Consider the following 21936-nt stretch of genomic DNA (forward strand, 5'->3'; position numbering starts at 1 on the left):
ACACCCCGTCGGATCTACCTTCCGCACCTTGGAACCCCCAACTACCAACTCACCACTTCACAGGAGCCCCTTCAGCGACTAGCTTGTCCACCACTCCAGATCTCCTTGACCACCATCATGGTCCACCGCACCGGGTCTGCTTAATCGGCGCTCTCGTCCACCACAGTGTAGGCCCTTCACTGACTCCCTCGTCCGCCCCATCGCTGGCCCTTCATACAAGCCCTCGTCCACTGCGACAGATCCGCCTCATTTAAAAGCACTGTACACCGCGCCCGCCGACGCCTTCGTCCACTGCACTGGACCCGCTCCACGGATGCCATATTCAACTCCACCAGCCCTGCTTTACTGACGCTGTAGCCTCATCAGGTTATTTTGATTGTACTCCTTTAGTTTTTCTCTTGTTTATCATGGAACTATTCACTTACCACAGATGAGCTTTCTTGTATGTTGACAAGCACCGCAGCCGAAGCACCGGAGCTGCTTCAGCAAGGGCGACAGCCAGCCCAAACTCAACCGCAACATGAGCACCATCGATGACCCTTAGCTATCAAGTATGACAACGATACCCATACGCAACCGAGAATCAAGTAATATTATCCAATGACCGGCGCCTACATTCACTTTCTTAGCATAAGCACCGCACCCTTGAATTTCTTCATGGCATCATTCAATTTTTCATGAGACGTGTTATTCTGCTTGCACCTATAGGGCCATACTTCTGGCAGTGAACATGTTACATGTGCTAAATTACAAACCAGTGCACATATAGTTACAATGCTTTAGTTTTGTCCTAAGTATTACTGTACTTCCTAGATATCACTGCCTACTATTTTACTTCTTGCATGCTATATTTATTATAATGGTGTTGTTCTGATGCCACCTGTTGGTTCCATCAGACTGCTTCATGTTCTCTATGCTTAATTACACATCAGCAAACTAGCATGTGGTTCCACTGCTTTTTATTTGTTTTACCCTACATTTTCTGATGCTAGCTATTACATCACTGCTCCGAGCCTCTGTTCATTACTTTTTTGTGTGTTCTTGATCTTCCCAAGTTGCATGACTAATTTGATGCTTCTATTAATAATGGAGCTGCCAACCCCATCAAGCAAAATATTTGTTCTTTTGGGGTTGGCACCTCGAACAAGCATAAAAATAGAGTGAAGCACATATATTGTCGTGTAAGCACACACCCTTCTTTCATTAGTTTAGATGAACCATTGATGATCAATTCGAACCAGTTCTTTTTTTTCTTTCTTATTTGAAATCCAAATCAAAATGCCTCAACTTGATAAATTAACTTATTTCTCACAATTCTTCTGGTTATGTCTTCTCCTCTTTACTTTTTATATTCTCTTATTTAATAATAATAATAATGAATACTTGGAATTAGTAGAATTCTCAAACTACGGAACCAACTGCTTTCGCACCAGGGGGGCGAGATCCGGAGCAAGGACCCTAAGAATCTGGAAGATATCTCGAGAAAAGGTTTTAGCACCGGTCTCTCATATATGTACTCAGACTTTGGTTTGGGGGCTGCTGGCCCCTTCGTGTCGACAAGGAAACTGTGGACGACAATGGGTTTAGAATTCGAATAAAATGAAGACCCTATCGAACAAATAGAGGAAAGGGCGGAAAGGGGGGAAAGGCGATTAAAATTAATTTTACCTAAATAGAGGGTGCAGAATAAACTACAACAACTAGATTTGCAACCACGGGATGCTGACGATATCTTCAAAGAACATTGCAACAGCAGCGAGGCTTCACAGCAACATATGGTAAGCCAGTGTGTTTTAGTACATGTGAAATGTAATGCGTGTGGGCTGCTTTCTTGGCTTGTGCCCTCAACCTGTAATCCTACAGAATTACAAATAGTTCAGTTGTCTGCTTTGTTTTATTGCTTGATTCGAATGCTTGTTTGTTACTTGTTAGGCTATACCTGAGTTGGCCAATATGTCAGCAGTGCCTGTTGTACTATCGTAAAGAAATGCAAGCCTAGTTCATTTGAGTCCTTAACTTTTCCTATGAACTTCATCACAAGACTGTCTTCGTAGTTTATATGAGGCCACACTGTTAAGTGCTTTCTCAAATTATTTCAACTGCTTAGATGCCTTGGCAACTTAAATATAGCGGTGGTACACTCCCTTTAAACTAGTGATGTCAAGTGGGTCCCGTTTAATCCCGATTAAAGTCCACTAGTGGTATGATAGTTAAAAAGAGTTTTTTTTAAGGAAAATGAACTAGGGAGCTAGCAAAAACTACATAGATGGGACTGGCGGGTGTCATTTATTTGCCACTTATATCCCTAGTTTCATCTTACCATTTTAATTTCTTTTTGGATGATGCTGCTTCGAACCATTTAAATATAGCTTGCCATGCTCGGCAATAATTCGTATGTCGTTTACCATGTAAGCTTACTGCCTGGATCATGCGATAACTATCTCTTACTTATGTCCAGCGGAAACCTTTCAGGATGCCGTTCACACTAGGACAAAATGTACAACCCCAGAATCAATTTGTGGAAGCAGTGCGCCATCCATGTTACCAGATGGTAGCAGTTCAGAGGCAACACCGCCGGAGAGCAGTCTGAGCACAGATATTATAGTTTTTGAGGCTCTACTAGAGGCAAAAAGATATGGTGTGGCTGCCATGAATGAGGTGATCTTGATCTTGAGGTTGGAAATTATGCAATTAGTTGCACGCATTATGCAAGCAACCCAAGAATTGGAGGAAGTAAGAATGTTGCATTTGAAGACGGAGGAGGTCCTGTTGTTTCTGCTATCTGAAGCCCAGGGTAATCCCGGTTCTTCTTTAGATACCAGTTAAAATTGTCATGAGATTATTGTACTTGCATGTTGTGTCATGTCTCTGAATGGATTATGTTGTAAGACCCCCTATGTTGTCCATGTGTTGTAATGATCCGAATTTTTTAGGTGAGGTAATCCTCGGTACTTGTAAGATTGACATAAGGTGAACTATTTTTAGTGTGAGCATATTGTATTGGATGAAATAACTGTATGACTCAAAGTGTATCCAACCTACTGAATTCGAAGATCACGGCATTTCTAAATCATAATCATATATAAAGGTGGAATAAATCTTTGTTGTGGTTTTGAAGAAATAAATAACAAAACATAGAATTATCTGTGGATATTCGTAATCGAATACAAATTGGATTTGAATTTAGTTGCCAGGGCCAAGGGTAAACGTGAATGCTAATTCTCCCAAGTTTTGAACAAAGCGGCTAAACACCCACTATCATTTGTGGGCTACCCGAAGCAAGTGTTTGCGAGATGGAAATTACTGTCTACCCCTGACACTTGACATCCTAATCGACCAGATTTACACTATTGTCGATAGGGTAGACTAGTAACTTCAATCAGACGTGACACGACCGCCTCTAAGCCCATTCAGACACGATGGGCGCCAAATGTGGGCGGCGAAACACATTTGATTCAAGCTCGTCTGAAAGACATGTGTCTCTCCCTCCATTTCCCCATTCATACACGGTGGGCGGCAAAACAAACTCTCCTCGTCTGAAATTGATGTAGGCAAATATTTTAAATAGGGGTAGATGTGTAACTTCCCTCAGATGTGACACAACCTCCCTATGTGTCAGCCCCGTTCATACATCATGGGCGCCAACCGTGGGCTGCAAAACACCCTCTATCGGTGTCAAAACCGGCGGATCTTGGGTAGGGGGTCCCGAACTGTGCGTCTAGGCGGATGGTAACAGGAGACAAGGGACACGATGTTTTTACCCAGGTTCGGGCCCTCTCAATGGAGGTAAAACCCTACTCCTGCTTGATTAATATTGATGATATGGGTAGTACAAGAGTAGATCTACCACGAGATCAGAGAGGCTAAACCCTAGAATCTAGCCTATGGTATGATTGTTGTGATTGTGTCCTATGGACTAAACCCTCCGGTTTATATAGACACCGGAGGGGGCTAGGGTTATACAGAGTCGGTTACAAGGAAGGAGATCTACATATCCGTATTGCCAAGCTTGCCTTCCACACCAAGGGGAGTCCCATCCGGACACGGGACGAAGTCTTCAATCTTGTATCTTCATAGTCCAACAGTCCGGCCAAAGGTTATAGTCCAGCTATCCGGACACCCCCTAATCCAAAACTCCCTCAGTAGCCCCTGAACCAGGCTTCAATCACGATGAGTCCAGCGTGCAGATTGTCTTCAGCATTGCAAGGCGGGTTCCTCCTCCGAATACTTCATATAAGATGTTTGAACACGAGGATCGTGTCCGGCTCTGCAAAACAAGCTCCACATACCATCGTAGAGAGAGAGTAACGTTTTCACAAATCTAATCTGCTGACGTATTCTATGGCATGACATCACACCACCGCCAAGCCTTCATTTGAATCATTTTTTACTGTCCCACCTCAGCACGTTCTGCGAGGCGGTTTCCATGGCACGTCTTGTCGAAGCAGAGATCGTGTCCCCTTATCACGGGATTCTCATCAATACGGGCGTGGGTAACCCAACCGTGCCATTGATTACGGCGCTTGGGGGATAAGCGAGTTTTACCAGGCTGGTGGGGACGCATAGTTTCGTCCGCCCATATAAAGGGAGAAGGATTCACCTTTTCATCCACGCCTTCTTCCTCCTTTGCTCATCCATTTTCGCACACTCGAGCTCCAGCGCCCAAGTCCGCATTTCCCACCTCAACCTTCTCCAACCATGTCCGGAGCGGGAGGCAGGTGGATGGTCTCCTCCGTCACGGAGGGACACGTCAAGAAGCTGAGGAGAGTCGGATACCTGCCCGACGACATCGCGCACCGGCTCCCAGATGAGGGGCAGCTCATCCCCACCCCCAGGCCCCACGAGAGGGTAGTGTTCCTTACCCATTTCCTCCGCGTACTGGGATTCCGTATCCACCCATTCGTCCGGGGGCTCATGTTCTACTACGGCCTGGATTTCCACGATCTGGCACCGAACTTCATCCTCAATATCTTGGCGTTTATCGTCGTGTGCGAGGCCTTCCTCCGCATCAAGCCCCACTTCGGCTTATGGCTGAAGACCTTCAATGTCAAGCCGAATGTAGTGAGCGGCCGCCAGGCGGAGTGCGGAGGCGCCATGGTGGGCAAGATGCCTAGCGTCACATGGCTCGAGGGCTCCTTCGTGGAGACCAAAAAGGGGTGGCAATCGGGGTGGTTCTACATCACCGAGCCGCGTGACCCTGAATGGGCAGCGGCCCCCGAGTTCCGATCTGGCATCCCCACGCGGCTCACCTCCTGGCAAGAGAAGGGCCTGTCATGGGGTAGTTCAGGAGAGCTGGCCGGACTCCAAACAAGTATCCAAAACATGGTGAGCAAGAAGCTCAAACTCATCAATGTAGTGCAGGTCATGCTCATCTGCCGGATCCTCCCGTGTCAACGACGGGCTTTCAACTTGTGGGAGTTCGACCCGGCCCAGCACCAAACTCTGAACAGGCTCTTCTACACGACACACGAGGATGCCTGGAAGGTGCTATTTAAGGGCGCCGAGGTTCCCCCTCCCACTACCGAGGATCGCGGATTCTGCGCGAAGCGCCAAGCCAGCGCGGTAAGCTGTTTTACGTCTTACAGGATACTTGTTTTTCATAGTTTGACTCTATGCGGGATCTAAGCTCCCGTACCTTTGACAAGACTGGCAGGAGACGGCCAGACAGATCGACTGTCCGGCTCCTTTGCCCGAAGGCCCAGCAGACGCCCGCTTGGCGGAGCTGCTGGTTCCGGCACCTTACGTGGTGCTGGAGAAGAAGGCCAAGAAGCAGGCCACGGGAACCCGAAAGAGTTCCCGGCGCCCAGTGGTGCCGGACTCATCGTCCGATGACTCCAAGGCGCACTCCTCCCACGAAGATGAGGAGGAAAAATAGGCTTCTTCCCCTCCAGTAAGGGGAGAAAACAAAAGGAAGGCTGCCCCAACTGGGGAGGCCAGAGGGTCCAAGAAGGGAAGGACCCTTCCTCCGGACTACTCCACCAACGCCGCCGACAGCGAAGAGGAGTGGCCGCCCAGGGCCAAGCCCCTGGCGAAGTCATAAGTATTCGGACACCAGAGTGACTCGTAGCGTTCCTTTATTGCACAGCTTCTCCTAACGCCGAATATAATCATGCAGTCCGCCCCGAGCCCAAGTTGACATATCATCGAGTGGTTCCTTGGATTCGTCGGATGTGAATAGCCACTTCCGACCGCTTCCACCCCTCGCCCTACGGACAACGCCGAGGTGTTGTCGCAAAAGGTTCCAAGCCAAGGGGAGGTGGTCCTAGAGGTGCCGCAAGGCGACCTTCCGGACTGCAGGCGAAAAGGGAGCAAGGCTCCCAAGGGCTCCAAGTCCGGCCCTGGGCCAAACACCGCACGGGAACCTTTAGTGGTTCCGGACTCCGGCAGGCGGCCCCCCACTAAGAAGGGCAAGCCTACCGCGCTGGTGACCTCCGTCCAACCGGAGGCACCGGATAACTTGCTAGAGGTGCTTAACGGCGCCTCCATCGACGAGGAGCACCGCACTATTATGAGTGCGGTGATCCAGAAAGTTCAGTCCACCAAAAGCGGGCTGACTGAAGCCTGTGCCAGCCTTCTAACAGGCTTTGAGGTATGTAAAAATATATGGAAATATTACCGCATAGACAGTAGCCCTTGATGCTCTGTTTGGTGTTCAAAAAGAAAAGCCGAATAGAGGATCTAATAATATTCGTAGGAGTCTAACATAATTATGTCGATATGTGTATGCAGGCTTCGCTGCTGGCCTCTACCGCACTGACTGCAGAGGTTGATGCGCTGAAGCAGAACCTTGAGCAGTCCGAGCAAGAGCTTGGTCTTGCCAAGAAGCAGCTCGAGGAGAGCCAAGGTAAGTAATGCCTTGTCTATATGAGTATGTAAAAAAGATGCAGTTGCAAAAAATGATAGGATCGTTGTGGTTATGGCAGGGGACACGAACGAGGTGGTGGCCCTGAAGCAAGCGTTGTCCTAGGCCGAAAACAAAGCGGCCATGGAGCACACCGAGCGAGGGAAACAGGAAGCGTGGGTGGAGGAGGTGCGGCAAGAGCTCCAGGCTCTCGTGGCAAAACACGAGAGTTTGGAGCTTGACTCGAAGAAGCGAGAGTCCGAGCTCGCGGCGGCCCTTGAAGGCACCAAGTCTGCCAAAGCCGAAGCCCAAAAAGCCCTCCAGGAAATTGAGGCGATGAAGAAGATAGTGGTGGGTAAGGCATTCATTATGCAAAGCAAGCACATGAAAGTGAATTACTTGTTACTTACCCGAGTCCAGAGCTCTCCAGGAGCGTTCATAGATTTGCCCCGCAACGTGTTAGATGTCGCCACCTACTACCGGGCTGAGGAAGGGAGCTCGACGGAGAAGGTGTTCTGGTCTCAGTATGGTGAGGCCGGACACCCGGTGCCCTTGAGCGACCAGCTGAAGCAGTTGGTCGGGCTCCATAAGGTGGTCGAACAGGCCATGAAGAGTCTTATAATCCGACTGTGGCCTGGAGAGGCCATGCCTGGGAGCTACTTTGGGTTGGTGAGGCGGCTGGCGGATGCATGTCCATGGCTTGAAGTCATCAAGCGCTCCGTCTGCATCGAGGGCGCCCGCAGGGCGCTTGCCCGTGTTAAAGTACACTAGGGCAAGATGGATGCTGAGAAGCTGGTGAAGGACGGGCCACCGCAGGGCAAGGAGCATCGCAACCCCGAGATGTACTATGAGGGCGTCCTGAAGGGTGCCCGCCTTGTGGCGGATGAATGTTCCAAGGATGTAATTTTTGAGTGAACTCGCATTTGTGATCATGTACGCTGAAAACTTTTTCATATGCGCTGTGCAACGCTTGTTTGAATTTAAGATATTACCTTCTATGTGGCCGTTTATTAAATCTGAGAGATGGTGAGTCGTCGGCTTCTGCCCCCGTGCCATGAGTGCTGGGGTGTTCAGGATAAACCTGAGCACTCTTTTTCCCTTTCTTGGGTCCTTCGAGGGAGGTGCTCAGCACAACGAACAAGGCTATCGGACTATAATGCCTTATCACTCTCACTTAGCCAGAGAATTCTATAATTTTAAATTTCGGTGAAGCCCCTAGTGTTCGGAAGACCGAGTTCGGGGCGCTATACACGCCTAGGCCGGACAAAGCCGACTCCTCGCCCTAAGCGGCATAAGTCTTTAGGGACTCGAAACCTCTCGAACAGGGACCAGCTCTCGCCCTATCATGACAGTCAGTTTTAGCTTTCTCTACTGAGGTGCTTAGCCCAGCTGCACCGGGGCACAATTGTAGTAGTTCTCCCAGTGCTACCTTAGCCGATATAGCGGAACGTAAGGTACCAAAACATGGGAGCCGGGCAAACCCAACTATTGACCAAAGACATGATTCAGAGCTGATGCATATAAAGCTATAAGTTCGGAGTGCCGCACTTGTGAAAGTGTTCGGACTTCTCACGCCGTGTTATGGGGTGCTTGAGCCCCTGGCGTATTGGCCGTACCAAAGTATACGGGTGCTACATGTCATGACTGAACATATATGCATAAAAAGGAATGAATGGAGAATGCAATAATAGACTGAAGCTAAGCATTGTTTATTCGAAAAAGGTGCATTAAAGCAGAATGATACAAATAGTGTGATAAGCAAGAGGTGGGACTATTTGACATGTCCCCTCCAGGGGCGAGTTGCGGGATAGTATTTAAGACAGGTATTTTGCTCGTTATAGAGACCACCTGGGATTTCCACAGTGTGACGTAGCTTTCTGCCTTCATGGTTGTTGTATCGTGTGTGCGGCGATTGTACTGCCGTACAGGCCTTCCGGAGAGTAAAGTCCTAAAAGTAAGAAAAAAATGGTAAAATCGGCAGCCCCTAGTGCGGTTGAGCCGCGTTTTTGGGGCGTGTCGTGGTCGTGCCCCTCCCCCTGTGCCCATGGTATTTTCAGACCGTAATTATGTACGCGTAGCATGGATTTCGCTGTATCGCGAGGGCTGGGGTTGGGCCGTATTGCTACGCTCGCTCAGAACGTGCCAGACGGTCTTGTTGTAGGTTACTCCGGGCGCGTTTGACGGTGTCCGGACGTTTTATCGCCAGACTAGAGAATTGCCTTGAGAGGCTGCTTTGGACTTCCATTGCGAGGGCCACCATGTGCTCCTTCGTTCGGAGAGAGCGCTCGGTGTTTCCATTGACTGTAATGACTCCCCGAGGTCATGGCATCTTGAGCTTGAGGTATGCGTAGTGCGGCACCGCATTGAACTTTGCAAACGCGGTCCGCCCGAGCAGTGCATGGTAGCCACTGCGGAACGGGACTATGTCGAAGATTAACTCCTCGCTTCAGAAATTATCCAAGGATCCGAAGACCACTTCAAGTGTGACTGAGCCTGTGCAATGGGCCTCTACACCTGGTATGACGCCCTTAAAGGTCGTTTTTGTGGGTTTAATCCTTGAGGGATCTATGCCCATTTTGCACACTGTGTCCTGATAAAGCAGGTTCAGGCTGCTACCGCCATCCATAAGGACTCGAGTGAGGTGAAATCCGTCAATGATTGGGTCTAGAACCAGTGCGGCAAATCCTCCATGGCATATACTAGTGGGGTGGTCCCTGCAATCGAAAGTGATCGGGCAGGAGGACCATGGGTTGAACTTGGGGGCGACTGGCTCCAAAGCGTATACATCCCTTAACGCACGCTTCTGCTCCCTCTTGGGGATGTGGGTTGCGTATATCATGTTCACCGTCCGCACTTGTGGGGGAAACCCCTTCTGTCCTCCGGTGTTTGGCGGTCGAGGCTCCTCCTCATCGTCGCTATGTATCCCCTTGTCTTTATTTCCGGCATTTAACTTGCGGGCCTGCTTGAACACCCAACAATCCCTGTTGGTGTGGTTGGCTGGCTTGTCAGGGGTGCCATGTATTTGACACGAGCGATCGAGTATATGGTCCAAACTGGACGGGCCCGGAGTGCTTCTTTTGAATGGATTTTTCCGTTGATCGGGCTTAGAGCCTCTGAATCCGGCATTAACTATCGTATCCTCGGTATTGTCGTTGTTAATGCGGCGCTTATGCTTGTTGCGACGTGACCTGCCATTGCTGTCCTTGGTATCTGAATTACCAAGGCTCTTTGACATGTTATTGCTACGAGCTAGCCAGCTGTCTTCTCCCGCGCAAAAGCGGGTCATGAGTGTTGTGAGGGCTGCCATAGATTTCGGCTTTTCCTGTCCAAGGTGCCGGGCAAGCCACTCGTCGCGGATGTTATGCTTGAAAGCTGCTAGGGCCTCTGCATCCGGACATTCGACGATTTGATTTTTCTTAGTTAGGAACCGTGTCCAGAATTGCCTGGCTGATTCCTCTGGCTATTGAATTATGTGGCTCAAGTCATCGGCATCTGGTGGTCGCGCATAGGTGCCCTAGAAGTTGTCGAGGAATGCGGCTTCCAGGTCCTCCCAACAACTTATGGATTCTGCTGGCAAGCTGTTGAGCCAATGCCGGGCTGGTCCTTTAAGCTTGAGTGGGAGGTATTTGATGGCGTGTAGGTCGTCTCCACGGGCCATGTGGATATGAAGGAGATAGTCCTCGATCCATACCGCGGGATCTGTCGTACCATCATATGATTCGATATTCACGGGTTTGAAACCCTCTGGGATTTGATGATCCATTACTTCATATATGCGGCGCCTCTGTACTGGGCTATATCACGACGCAGCTCAAATGAGTTTTGTCTGTTGTGTTCGGCCCGGCCAGATTTACTTTTGCTGTATCTGGTGTGACGGTTATCGTCTCGTGTCGTGGGGCGCCCACACGATCCGTAGATCGATCTTGTTTGCCTTGCTTTGTCCTCCAATATATCTCGCAGGTCTAGCGTGTTTCCCCGAGCCTTGGTATTTTTTGAGTGGCGCCGGCGTGCGGCTTGAGTTGTGGGCCGAGAGGCCTCTCTGTCGCGGCCACGAGGTGGCCGGTCAGCCGTGTCATATGCTGGGGATGTAGGTTTAGATGCTTCCTCCTCTAATCGGGGTAGCAACCTGCGTTTTGGGTAGCTTTTGGAGGGGCGTTCGAGTTCATATTCCTCGGCCGCAAGGACTTCAGTCCATCTGTCGGCTAGCAAGTCTTGATCAGCTCTAAGCTGCTGCTGCTTTTTCTTAAGGCTATTTGTCGTGGCTATAAGCTGGCGCTTGAAGCGCTCTTGCTCAATGGGATCCTTAGGCACGACAAATTCGTCGTCGCCGAGGCTTGCCTCGTCTTCGGAGGGAGGTATGTAATTATCATCCTCTTCCTCTCTATCTGCCGCTCTCTCATGAGGGCTGGCTTCTCCATCCTCCTGTGCTGAATCTTGCTGGAGGGGGTTGTCTTCGGCATTGTCCGGGGTGTTATTATCTCATGTGCCGGAATCACCGTTTTTGCTTTGGCGGGACTTAGAGCGGCGCCGCTGACGCCGGCGCTTAGGTTGCTTCTTGGAGGGGTCATCCTCTGTTGTTCCGTCGCCATTGCCATCTTTGGGTGTGTCCACCATATATATGTCATACGACGAGGTGGCTTTCCTGTGCCCTATAGGCGTTGGTTCCTGTTCGTCTTCTGCATCGTCGTCCATACCGTCGATGTCTTCGAAGTCGAAGTCGAGCATGTCGGTCAAGTTATTGACAGTGGCTATGAAGTGGGTGGTGGGTGGGCGTTGAATTTCTTCGTCGTCCGCATCCCAATCCTGCCGGTCATAATCCGGCCAGGACTCTCCTGACAAAGAGAGACCTTGGTGAATTTAGTATGTCGTCGAAGGGTGAGTGCTGAAAGATATCCGTGGCAGTGAACTCCATGATCGGCGCCCAATCGAATTCGATTGGTAGGGGCATGGATGGTCCAGAGTCCGGGGGAGAGTCCAGCGATGGGGAGTCACGGGCCTTGCAAAGGATAAGTGTCGGTGTCAAAACCGGCGGATCTCGGGTAGGGGGTCCCGAACTGTGCGTCTAGGCCGGATGGTAACAGGAGACTGGGGACACTTTGTTTTACCCAGGTTCGGGCCCTCTCGATGGAGGTAAAACCCTACTCCTGCTTGATTAATATTGAAGATATGGGTAGTACAAGAGTAGATCTACCACGAGATCAAGGAGGCTAAACCCTAGAAGCGAGCCTATGGTATGATTGTGTATGGAGTTCATCCTCTATGGGCTACAACCCTCCGGTTTATATAGACACCGGATAGGGTTAGGTTTACACAGAGTCGGTTACAATGGTAGGAGATCTTGAATATCACATCGCCAAGCTTGCCTTCCACGCCAAGGAAAGTCCCATCAGGACACGGGACAAAGTCTTCAATCTTATATCTTCATAGTCCAGGAGTCCGGGTGAAGGTATAGTCCGGCTATCCGAACACCCCCTAATCCAGGACTCCCTCAGTAGCCCCTGAACCAGGCTTCAATGATGACGAGTCCGGCGTGCAAATTGTCTTCGGCATTGCAAGGAGGGTTCCTCCTCCAAGTCCTTCATAGAAGATTGTAATCACCAAGAGTAGTGTCCGGCTCTGTAAAATAAGTTTCCACATATTTCTATAGAGAGAATAATATTAACACAAATCAAATCTGCTGACGTATTCTGTAGTGCGCCATCACACTACAGCCAAGTCCTCTACTCGAATTGTTTTTACTTTTCCACCTCAGCATGTTTTGCGAGGTGGTTTCCTTGGCACGTCTTGTCAAAGCAGAGATCGTGTACCCTTTTTACGGGATTCTCATTAATACGGATGTGGGTAACCCAACCGCGCCATTTATCACGGCACTCGGGAGGCAAGTGAGTTTTATTAGGCAAGTGGGGACGCATAACCGCATCCGCCTATATAAGGGGATAAGGATCCACCCTATTTACCTACGCCTTCTTCCTCCCTTGCCTACCCATCTCTCGCGCACCCGAGCTCCAGCGCCCAAGCCCGCACTCCCCACCTCAACCTTCTCCAGCAATGTCCGGAGCGGGGGGCAAATGGATAGTCTCCACCGTTACGGAGGACAAAATCAATAAGCTAAGGAAGGCCGGGTATCTGTCCAAGGACATCGCGCACCGGCTTTCCGAGAAGGGACAGCTTATCCCCACCCCAAGGCCCCATGAGAGGGTGGTATTTCTCCTCCACTTCCTCCGCGGACTGGGTTTTCCACTCCACCCATTTGTCCGGGGGCTCAGTTTTACTACGGCCTGGATTTCCACGATCTGGCTCCGAACTTCATCCTCAACATCTCGGTGTTTATCGTCGTGTGCGAGGCCTTTCTCCGCGTCCACCCCCATTTCGGCCTCTGGCTCAAGACTTTCAACGTCAAGCCCAAGGTGGTGAGCGGCAGCCAGGCGAAGTGCGGAGGCGCCATGGCGGGCAAGATGGCCAACGCCCTATGGTTCGAGGGCTCTTTCGTGGAGACCCTAAAGGGATGGCAATCCGGGTGGTTTTATATCACCGAGCCACGCGATCCGGAATAGACTGCGGTCCCTGAGTTCCGATCCGGACCCCCCATGCGGCTTGTGTCCTGGAAAGAGACGGTCCTGTCATGGGGCGACGAGAAAGAGGTGACCGGATTGCAAACATGCATCCGGTCCCTGGTGAACAAGCCAATCCGGCTTGTCAACATAATCCAGGTTATGATCGTCCGCCGGATCCTCCCGTGCCAACACCGGTATTTCAATCTGTGGGAGTTCGACTCGGCGCAGCATCAAACCCTCAGCAAGCTCTTCGACACAACGTACGAAGATGCCTGGAAGATGCTATTCAAGGGCGCTGGGGCTCCCGCATCCGCTTCCGAGGACCGCGGATACAGCTCACAGCGTCACGCTAGCAAGGTATGCTATCTACACCTGTTACAGGATGTTCAAGCTTTTTTCATAGTTTGACTCTATGTGGGATCTAAACTCCCTTGCCTTTGACAGGCTTGGCGGGCGATGGCCGAACCGATTAACTGTCCGGCTCCGCTGCCCGAAGACCCAGCCCCATCTCTACTGGTGAAGCTGCTGACTCCGGCGCCTTATGTGGTGCCGGAGAAGAAGGCTAAGAAGAAGAAGACCACGGGGACTCGAAAGAGTACCCGTAATGTGGTGTTGTCGGACTCGTCATCTGGCGAGTCCGAGACGCCCTCCTCCCATGAAAACGAGGAGGAGGAAGAAGAAACCTCTCCCCCTCCAGCGGGGGGAGGAAAGAAGAGGGAGGCCGCCCCAACTGGGGAGGCCGATGGGTCCAGGAAGAGGAAGACCCCTCCGCCAGACTATTCCCCCAACGCCGAAGAAGACGAAGAGGAGTGGCCGGACAGGGCCAAGCGTCCGGCGAAATCGTAAGTTCGGATATCAGAGTAACTCGTGATGTTCCTTTGTTGCACAACTTTACCTAATGTCGACGATACTTATGCAGCCCGCCCCGGGCCGAACTCAACGAGTCGTCGAGCAGCTCCCTGGATTCATCGGACATGAACTCCGTTCCGCCCGTTGTCTCCCCCCGCACTGCGGACGACGCCGAAGTGGCATCGCGACAAGCTCCGGGGCAGGAGGAGGTGGTCCTGGAGGAGCCGCAAGGCAACCTCCCGGACTCCAGGAGTAAAGGGGACAAGACCCCCCAGGGCTCCAAGTCCGGCCTTAAGCCGAACACCATGCCGGAATCTTCAACGATTCCGGACCGCGGTAGGCGAGCTCCTTCCAAGAGGAGCAAGTCTTCTGAGCCGGTAACCTCCGTCGAACCAGAGGTGCCGGACAATCTGCTGGAGGTGCTTGAAGGCGCCTCCATCGACGAGGAGCACCGTACTATTATGAGTACGGTGATCCAGAAGGTTCAGTCCGCCAAGAGTGGGCTGAGTGAAGCTTGCGCTAGCCTCCTAACAGGCTTCGAGGTAAGTAAAAATATGTAAAAATATGATCGCATAGACAGTAGCCCCTGATGCTCTATTTGGCGTACGGAAAGAAAAGCCGAATAGAGGATCTATTAAATTTCGCAGGAGTCTAAAAATAAAGAGTCAATATGCATATGCAGGCTTCGCTGCTGTCCACCGCCGACTGACTGCGGAGGTGGGTGTCCTGAAACAGGGACTCGAGCGGTCCGAGCAAGAGCTCGGCCTTGCCAAGCGGCAACTCAAGGAGAAAGAAGGTAAGAAATACCTTACAGAAATAAGTGCCTATAGAGAGGTGTGATTGCAAAAATAACAGGATTGTACTGCTTATTGTAGGGGCCACGACTGAGGTGGCGACCCTCAAGCAGGCGCTGTCTGAGGCCGAAAAGAAAACGGCCGTGGAGCGCATCGAGCGAGAAAAACTTGGGGCTCAGGTCGGCGAGGTGCAGCAAGAGCTTCAAGCTCTCATGAGAAAACATGAGAGTTTGGAGCTTGAGTCAGAGACCCGAGCGTCCGAGCTCGCGGCGGCCCTTGAGACTGCCAAGTCTGCCAAGGCCGAAGCCCAAAAGGCCCTCCGAGAGTTGGAGGATATGAAGAAGATAGCAGCGGGTAAGGCATTCTTTATGCAAAGCAGAAATATAAAAGTAAACTACTTGTTACTTACCCGAATCCGGAGTTCTCCAGGGGCATTCGCAGATCTTCCCCGCAGTGTATCCGATGCCGCCGCATTCTACCGAGCTGAAGAGGGCAGCTCGACGGAGAAGGTGTTCTGGTCTTAGTATGCTGAGGCCGGACACCCTGTGCCCTTGAACGACCAGCTGAAACAGCTGGTCGAACTCCACAAGGCGGCCGAACAGGCCATGAAGGGCTTCATAGTTCGGCTGTGGCCCGGAGAGGCCCTGCCTTGGAGCTACTTCGGGCTGGTGCGGCGGCTGGTGGAGGCCTGTCCAAGGCTCGAGGTCCTCAAGCGCTCCGTCTGCATCGAAGGTGCCCGTAGGGCCCTTGCCCGTGTAAAGGTGCACTGGGGTAAGCTAGACGGTGAGAATCTTGTGAAGGACGGGCCGCCGCCGGGGAAGGAGCATCGCAAGCCCGAGAACTATTACAAGGATGTTCTTGCGGGTGCTTGCCTTGTGGCAGATGAATGTACCAAGGATGTAATTTTTGAATAAACTTGCTCGTGTTTATCCTGTGCACTGAAAACTTGTTCATAGGCGCTTAAGCAATGCTTGTTGAATTTAAAATATTATTTTCTGTGCGGACGTTTATCAAAAAATTGAGAGATGGCCAGTCGTCGGCTTCTGCCCCCATGCCACTAGTGCTGGGGTGTTCGGGGATAAACCTGAGCACTCTTTTTCCCATAGTTGGGTCCTTCGAGGGAGGCACTTAGCACGGCGAACCAGGCAATCGGACTATAATGCTTGAACACTCTCACTTAGCCATAGAACTTTATAATTTTAAATTTCGGCGAAGCCCCTAGTTCGGAAGACCGAGTTCGGGGCGCTATCCACGCCTTGGCTGGGGTTATCCAGCTCCTCGCTCGAAGCGGCATAGGCCTTTAGGGACCCGAAAAACCTCTCGAACAGCGACCGATCTCTCGCCTCATCATGACAGTCAGTTTTAGCTTTCTCCACTGAGGTGCTTAGCCCAGCTCAACCGGGGCACAATCGCAGTGGTTCTCCTAGTGCTACCTTAGCCGATATAGCGGAACGTAAGGCACCAAAACATAGGAGCCGGGCAAACCCAACTACTGACCCAAATCATGATTCGGAGCTGATGCATATACTACTATAAGTTCGGGGTGCCGCACTTGTGAAAGTGTACGGACTTCTCACACCATATTAAAGGGTACTGAAGCCCCTGGCGTACTTATCGTACCATAGTGTACGGGTGCAACATGTCATTAATGAACATATGTAAAATAGAGTAATGCAAAAAATAGACGAGAAGCTAAGAATTGTTTATAGAGAGGCTATTTATCAAAGCCGAACGATACAAATAGTGCAATAAGCAAAAGATATTGGACTATTCAGTATGTCCTAACCAGGGGCAGGCCGAGGAATTGTATTTAAAACAGGTATACCGCTCGTAACAAAGACCACCTGGGAGTTCCATAATGCGGCATGGCTTGTCTGCCTCCCTGGATCTTGCATCGTTTGTGCGGCAGTCGAGTTGCCGAACAGGTCGTCCGAAGTATGGAGTCCTGAAAGTAAGAAAAAATTAAAAAAAAAGAATCTGGCAGCCCCTAGTATGTTTTAAGCCGTATGTTGGGCGTGCCGTTTATTGTGCCCCTTCCCCTGTGCCCATGGTATTTCAAGGGAGTAGTTGTGTACGCGAGGTACTGGTTTCGCTAGGTCGCGAAAGCTGGGGTTGGGGCCACATTGCTACGCTTGCTCAGAGTGTGTCGGGCGGTCCTGCTGTAGGTTACTCCGGGCGCGCTTGGCGGTGTCTGGCTTTTTAATGGCCGCACTAGGGAATTTCCTAAGAAGGCTACTTTGTATCTCCGCTGCGAGAGCCGCCGTATGCTCCTCCGTACGGAGGGAGCGTTCGGTGTTTCCATTGACCGTGATTACTCCTCGAGGGCCTGGCATCTTGAGTTTGAGATATGCGTAATGCGGCACCGCATTGAATTTTGCGAATGCGGTTCGTCCGAGCAGGGCATGATAGCCACTACGAAACGGGACTATATCGAAGATTAACTCTTCGCTTCGGAAATTATCCGGGGATCCGAAGACCACGTCAAGTGTTACTGAGCCTGTACAGTTGGCTTCTACACCTGGTATAACACCTTTAAAGGTCGTTCTTGTGGGTTTGATCCTTGAAGGATCTATGCCCATTTTCCGCATTGTGTCCTGATAAAGCAGGTTCAGGCTACTGCCGCCGTCCATGAGGACTCTTGTGAGGTGAAATCCGTCGATGATTGGGTCGAGAACCAATGCGGCGAAGCCGCCATGACGGATGCTAGTGGGATGGTCCCTTCGATCAAAGGTGATCGGGCAGGAGGACCATGGGTTGAACTTTGGGGCGACTGGCTCCATCGCGTATATGTCCCGCAGCGCACGCTTCCGCTCCCGCTTGGGAATGTGGGTTACGTATATCATGTTCACCGTCCGCACTTGTGGGGGAAAGCCCTTCTGTCCATTGTTGTTCGGCGGCTTGGGCTCTTCGTCATCGCTGTGCAGCCCCTTGTCTCTGTTTTCGGCTCTTAACTTGCCTGCCTGCTTGAACACCCAACAATCCATGTTAGTGTGATTGGCTGGCTTTTCGGGGGTGCCATGTATCTGGCACAAGCGATCGAGTATTCGGTCCAAACTGGACGGGCCCTGAGTATTCTTTTTGAATGGCTTTTTCTGCTGACCGGATTTATAGCCTCTGAATCCGGCATTGACTGCCGTCTCTTCATTGCTGTCGCTGTTAATGCGGCATTTTTGCTTATTCCGACGTGTCCTGCCACTTTTGTCCGTGGTATCCGAATTACCAGGGTTCTTTGATAAGTTGTTACTGCGAGCCAGCCAGCTGTCTTCTCCCGCGCAAAAGCGGGTCATGAGTGTCGTGAGTGCTGCCATGGATTTCGGCTTTTCCTGTCCCAGGTGTCGGGCAAGCCACTCATCGGGGATGTTATGCTTGAAGGCTGCTAGGGCTTCTGCGTCCGGACAGCCGACTATCTGGTTTTTCTTTGTTAGCAACCGTGTCCAGAATTGTCTGGCTGATTCTTCTAGCTGCTGAATTATGTGGCTTAAGTCGTCAGCATCCGGCGGTCGTGCGTAAGTACCCTGGAAGTTATCGAGGAATGCGGCTTCCAGGTCCTCCCAAGAACCGATTGAGTCTGCTGGCAAGCTGTTAAGCCAATGCCGGGCCGGTCCTTTAAGTTTGAGCGGGAGGTACTTGATGGCGTGTAGATCATCGCCACGTGCCATGTGGATGTGAAGGAGATAGTCCTCGATCCATACCGCCGGGTCTGTGTTGCCATCGTATGATTTGATGTTTACGGGTTTGAAGCCCTCTGGGATTTTATGATCCATTACTTCATTCATGAAGCATAGCGGGTGTGCAGCGCCTTTGTACTAGGCTATATCACGATGCAGCTCGGAAGAGCTATGTCTGTTGTGTTCGGCCCGGCCGGATTTGTTGTATCCGGAGTGAAGATCATTGTCACATGCCGTAGGGCGCCTGCGCGATACGTAGATCGATCTTGTTTGTCCTGCTTTATCCTCCAATATGTCTCGCAGGTCGGGCGCATTTTCCCGTGCCTTATTTGTGCGGCGTCGGGGCATGGCTTGGGTGGAGGGCTGAGCGGCCTCTCTGTCACGGCCACGGGGTGGCCGGTCTGCCATGTCATGCGCTGGTGATGTAGGTGCTTCCTCCTCTGATCAGGGTAGCGGCCTGTGCTTCGGGTAACTCTTGGAGGGGCATTCGAGTTCATACTCTTCGGCCGCAAGGACTTCAGTCCATCTATCAGCTAGCAAATCTTGGGCAGCTCTAAGCTGTTGCTGCATTTTCTTGAGGCTGCTTGCCATGGCTAAAAGCCTGCGTTTAAAACGCTCTTGTTCGGCGGGATCTGATGGTATGACAAATTCGTCGTCATCGAGGCTTGCCTCGTCTTCGGAGGGAGGCGTATAGTTATCATCCTTGGCCTCTTGGTCTGCCGCTCTCTCGTGAGGGTTGGCTTCTCCATCTTCCTGTGCCGAATCTTGCTGAGGTGGGTGTTCTTCGGCGCTGTTCGGGGTAGTATTATCTCCCATGCCGGAATCACCGTTTTTTGCTTTGGCGGGATTTAGAGCGGCGTCGCTGACGCCGGCGCTTTGGCTGTTTCTTGGGGGCGTTATCCCCCATTGTTCCATCGCCATCTCCATCTTTTGGAGTATCCACCATGTATATGTCGTATGACGAGGTGGCTTTCCAGCGCCCTACAGGTGCTGGTTCCTGTTCGTCTCCTATATCGTCGTCCATGTCGTCGATGTCTTCGGAGCCGAAGTCAAGTATGTCGGTTAAGTCGTCGACAGTGGCTACAAAGTGGGTGGTGGGTGGGTTTTGAATTTCCTCACCGTCCGTATCCCACCCTTGCTGACCGTAGTCTGGCCAGGGCTCTCCTGATAAAGAGAGAGACTTAAGAGAATTCAGGATGTCACCAAAAGGCGAATGCTGAAAGATGTCCGCTGCGGTGAACTCCATTACCGGCACCCACTCGGATTCGATTGGCAGGGGCGCGGGGGGCTCGGAGTTCGGAGAGGGATCCGGCTCCTCGGAGTCACGGGCCATGTGGAGTGCGGGGCTGGAGTTCGGCTCGATCGCCTCTGAGATCGCAGCCCCTGAGGCAGCGTCCAACCGCTGATCCCCGATCGGCGCAGTAGGTTCCGAATCAATGGTCGAAACCGATGCGTGTGCGGCCTCCAAGGCGCTGTTCGGCGGCAGAGCTATATCGTGCCCATCGAGACAGTGCGGCACACTTGGCTGTGGCTCGAATCCGTCGAAGATCAAGTCTCCGCGGATGTCAGCCATGTAGTTTAGGCTTCCAAACCTGACCTGATGGCCAGGGGCATAGCTTCCGATCTGCTCAAGGTGGCCAAGCGAATTGGCCCGCAGTGCGAAGCCGCCGAAGACGAAGATCTGTCCGGGGAGGAAAATCTCACCCCGGACCGCATCGTTGTTGAAGATCGAAGGAGCCATCGGGCCTAAAGGCGACGACACAGAGGAACTCTCAATGAAAGTACCAATGTCGGTGTCAAAACCGGCGGATCTCGGGTAGGGGGTCCCAAACTATGCGTCTAGGCCGGATGGTAATAGGAGACTGGGGACACTTTGTTTTAACCAGGTTCGGGCCCTCTCGATGGAGGTAAAACCCTACTCCTACTTGATTAATATTGAAGATATGGGTAGTACAAGAGTAGATCTACCATGAGATCAAGGAGGCTAAACCCTAGAAGCTAGCCTATGGTATGATTGTGTATGGAGTTGATCCTCTACGGGCTACAACCCTCCGGTTTATATAGACACCGGATAGGGTTAGGGTTACACAGAGTCGGTTACAATGGTAGGAGATCTTGAATATCACATCGCCAAGCTTGCCTTCCACGCCAAGGAAAGTCCCATCCGGACACGGGACGAAGTCTTCAATCTTATATCTTCATAGTCCAGGAGTCCGGCTGAAGGTATAGTCCAGCTATCCGAACACCCCCTAATCCAGGACTCCCTCAATAAGGTTGGTGTTCGGTTCGATCTCCATTGAGGCTGCTGCCTCCGTGGCGGGGTCTAACCACCCGCCCTCGGATGGTGCAGTTAGCTCCGAATTAAAGGTCGGAGCGGCTGCAGGTGCGGTCTCCAGGACACTGTTCGGTGGCAGAGCTAAATCATGCCCATCGTGACAGTGCGGCGCACTTGGCTGGGGCTCGAATCCGTCGAAGATCAAGTCCCCGCGGATATCGTCCGTGTATTTTAGGCTTCCAAACCTGACCTGATGGCCAGGGGAGTAGCTTTCAATCTGCTCCAGATGGCCAAGAGAATTGGCCCACGGTGCAAAGCCGCCGAATACAAAAATCTGTCCGGGGAGAAAAGTCTCACCCTGGACTGCATTGCTAACGATGATCGAAGGAGCCATCAAGCCTGATGATGACGACACAGAGGAACTCTCAATGAAAGCATCAATGTCGGTGTCAAAACCGGCGGATCTCGGGTAGGGGGTCCCAAACTGTGCGTCTAGGCGGATGGTAACAGGAGACAAGGGACACGATGTTTTTACCCAGGTTCGGGCCCTCTCGATGGAGGTAAAACCCTACTCCTGCTTGATTAATATTGATGATATGGGTAGTACAAGAGTAGATCTACCACGAGATCAGAGAGGCTAAACCCTAGAAGCTAGCCTATGGTATGATTGTTGTGATTGTGTCCTACGGACTAAACCCTCCGGTTTATATAGACACCGGAGGGGGCTAGGGTTACACAGAGTCGGTTACAAGGAAGGAGATCTACATATCCGTATTGCCAAGCTTGCCTTCCATGCCAAGGAGAGTCCCATCCGGACACGGGACGAAGTCTTCAATCTTGTATCTTCATAGTCCAACAGTCCGACCAAAGGTTATAGTCCGGCTGTCCGGACACCCCCTAATCCAGGACTCCCTCACCCTCTCCTCGCCCAAAATCGCTACCAGCAAATATTTGG

Source organism: Triticum dicoccoides, chromosome 6A, assembly GCF_002162155.2.
Source record: "Triticum dicoccoides isolate Atlit2015 ecotype Zavitan chromosome 6A, WEW_v2.0, whole genome shotgun sequence".
In the NCBI taxonomy this organism is placed as follows: Eukaryota; Viridiplantae; Streptophyta; class Magnoliopsida; order Poales; family Poaceae; genus Triticum; species Triticum dicoccoides.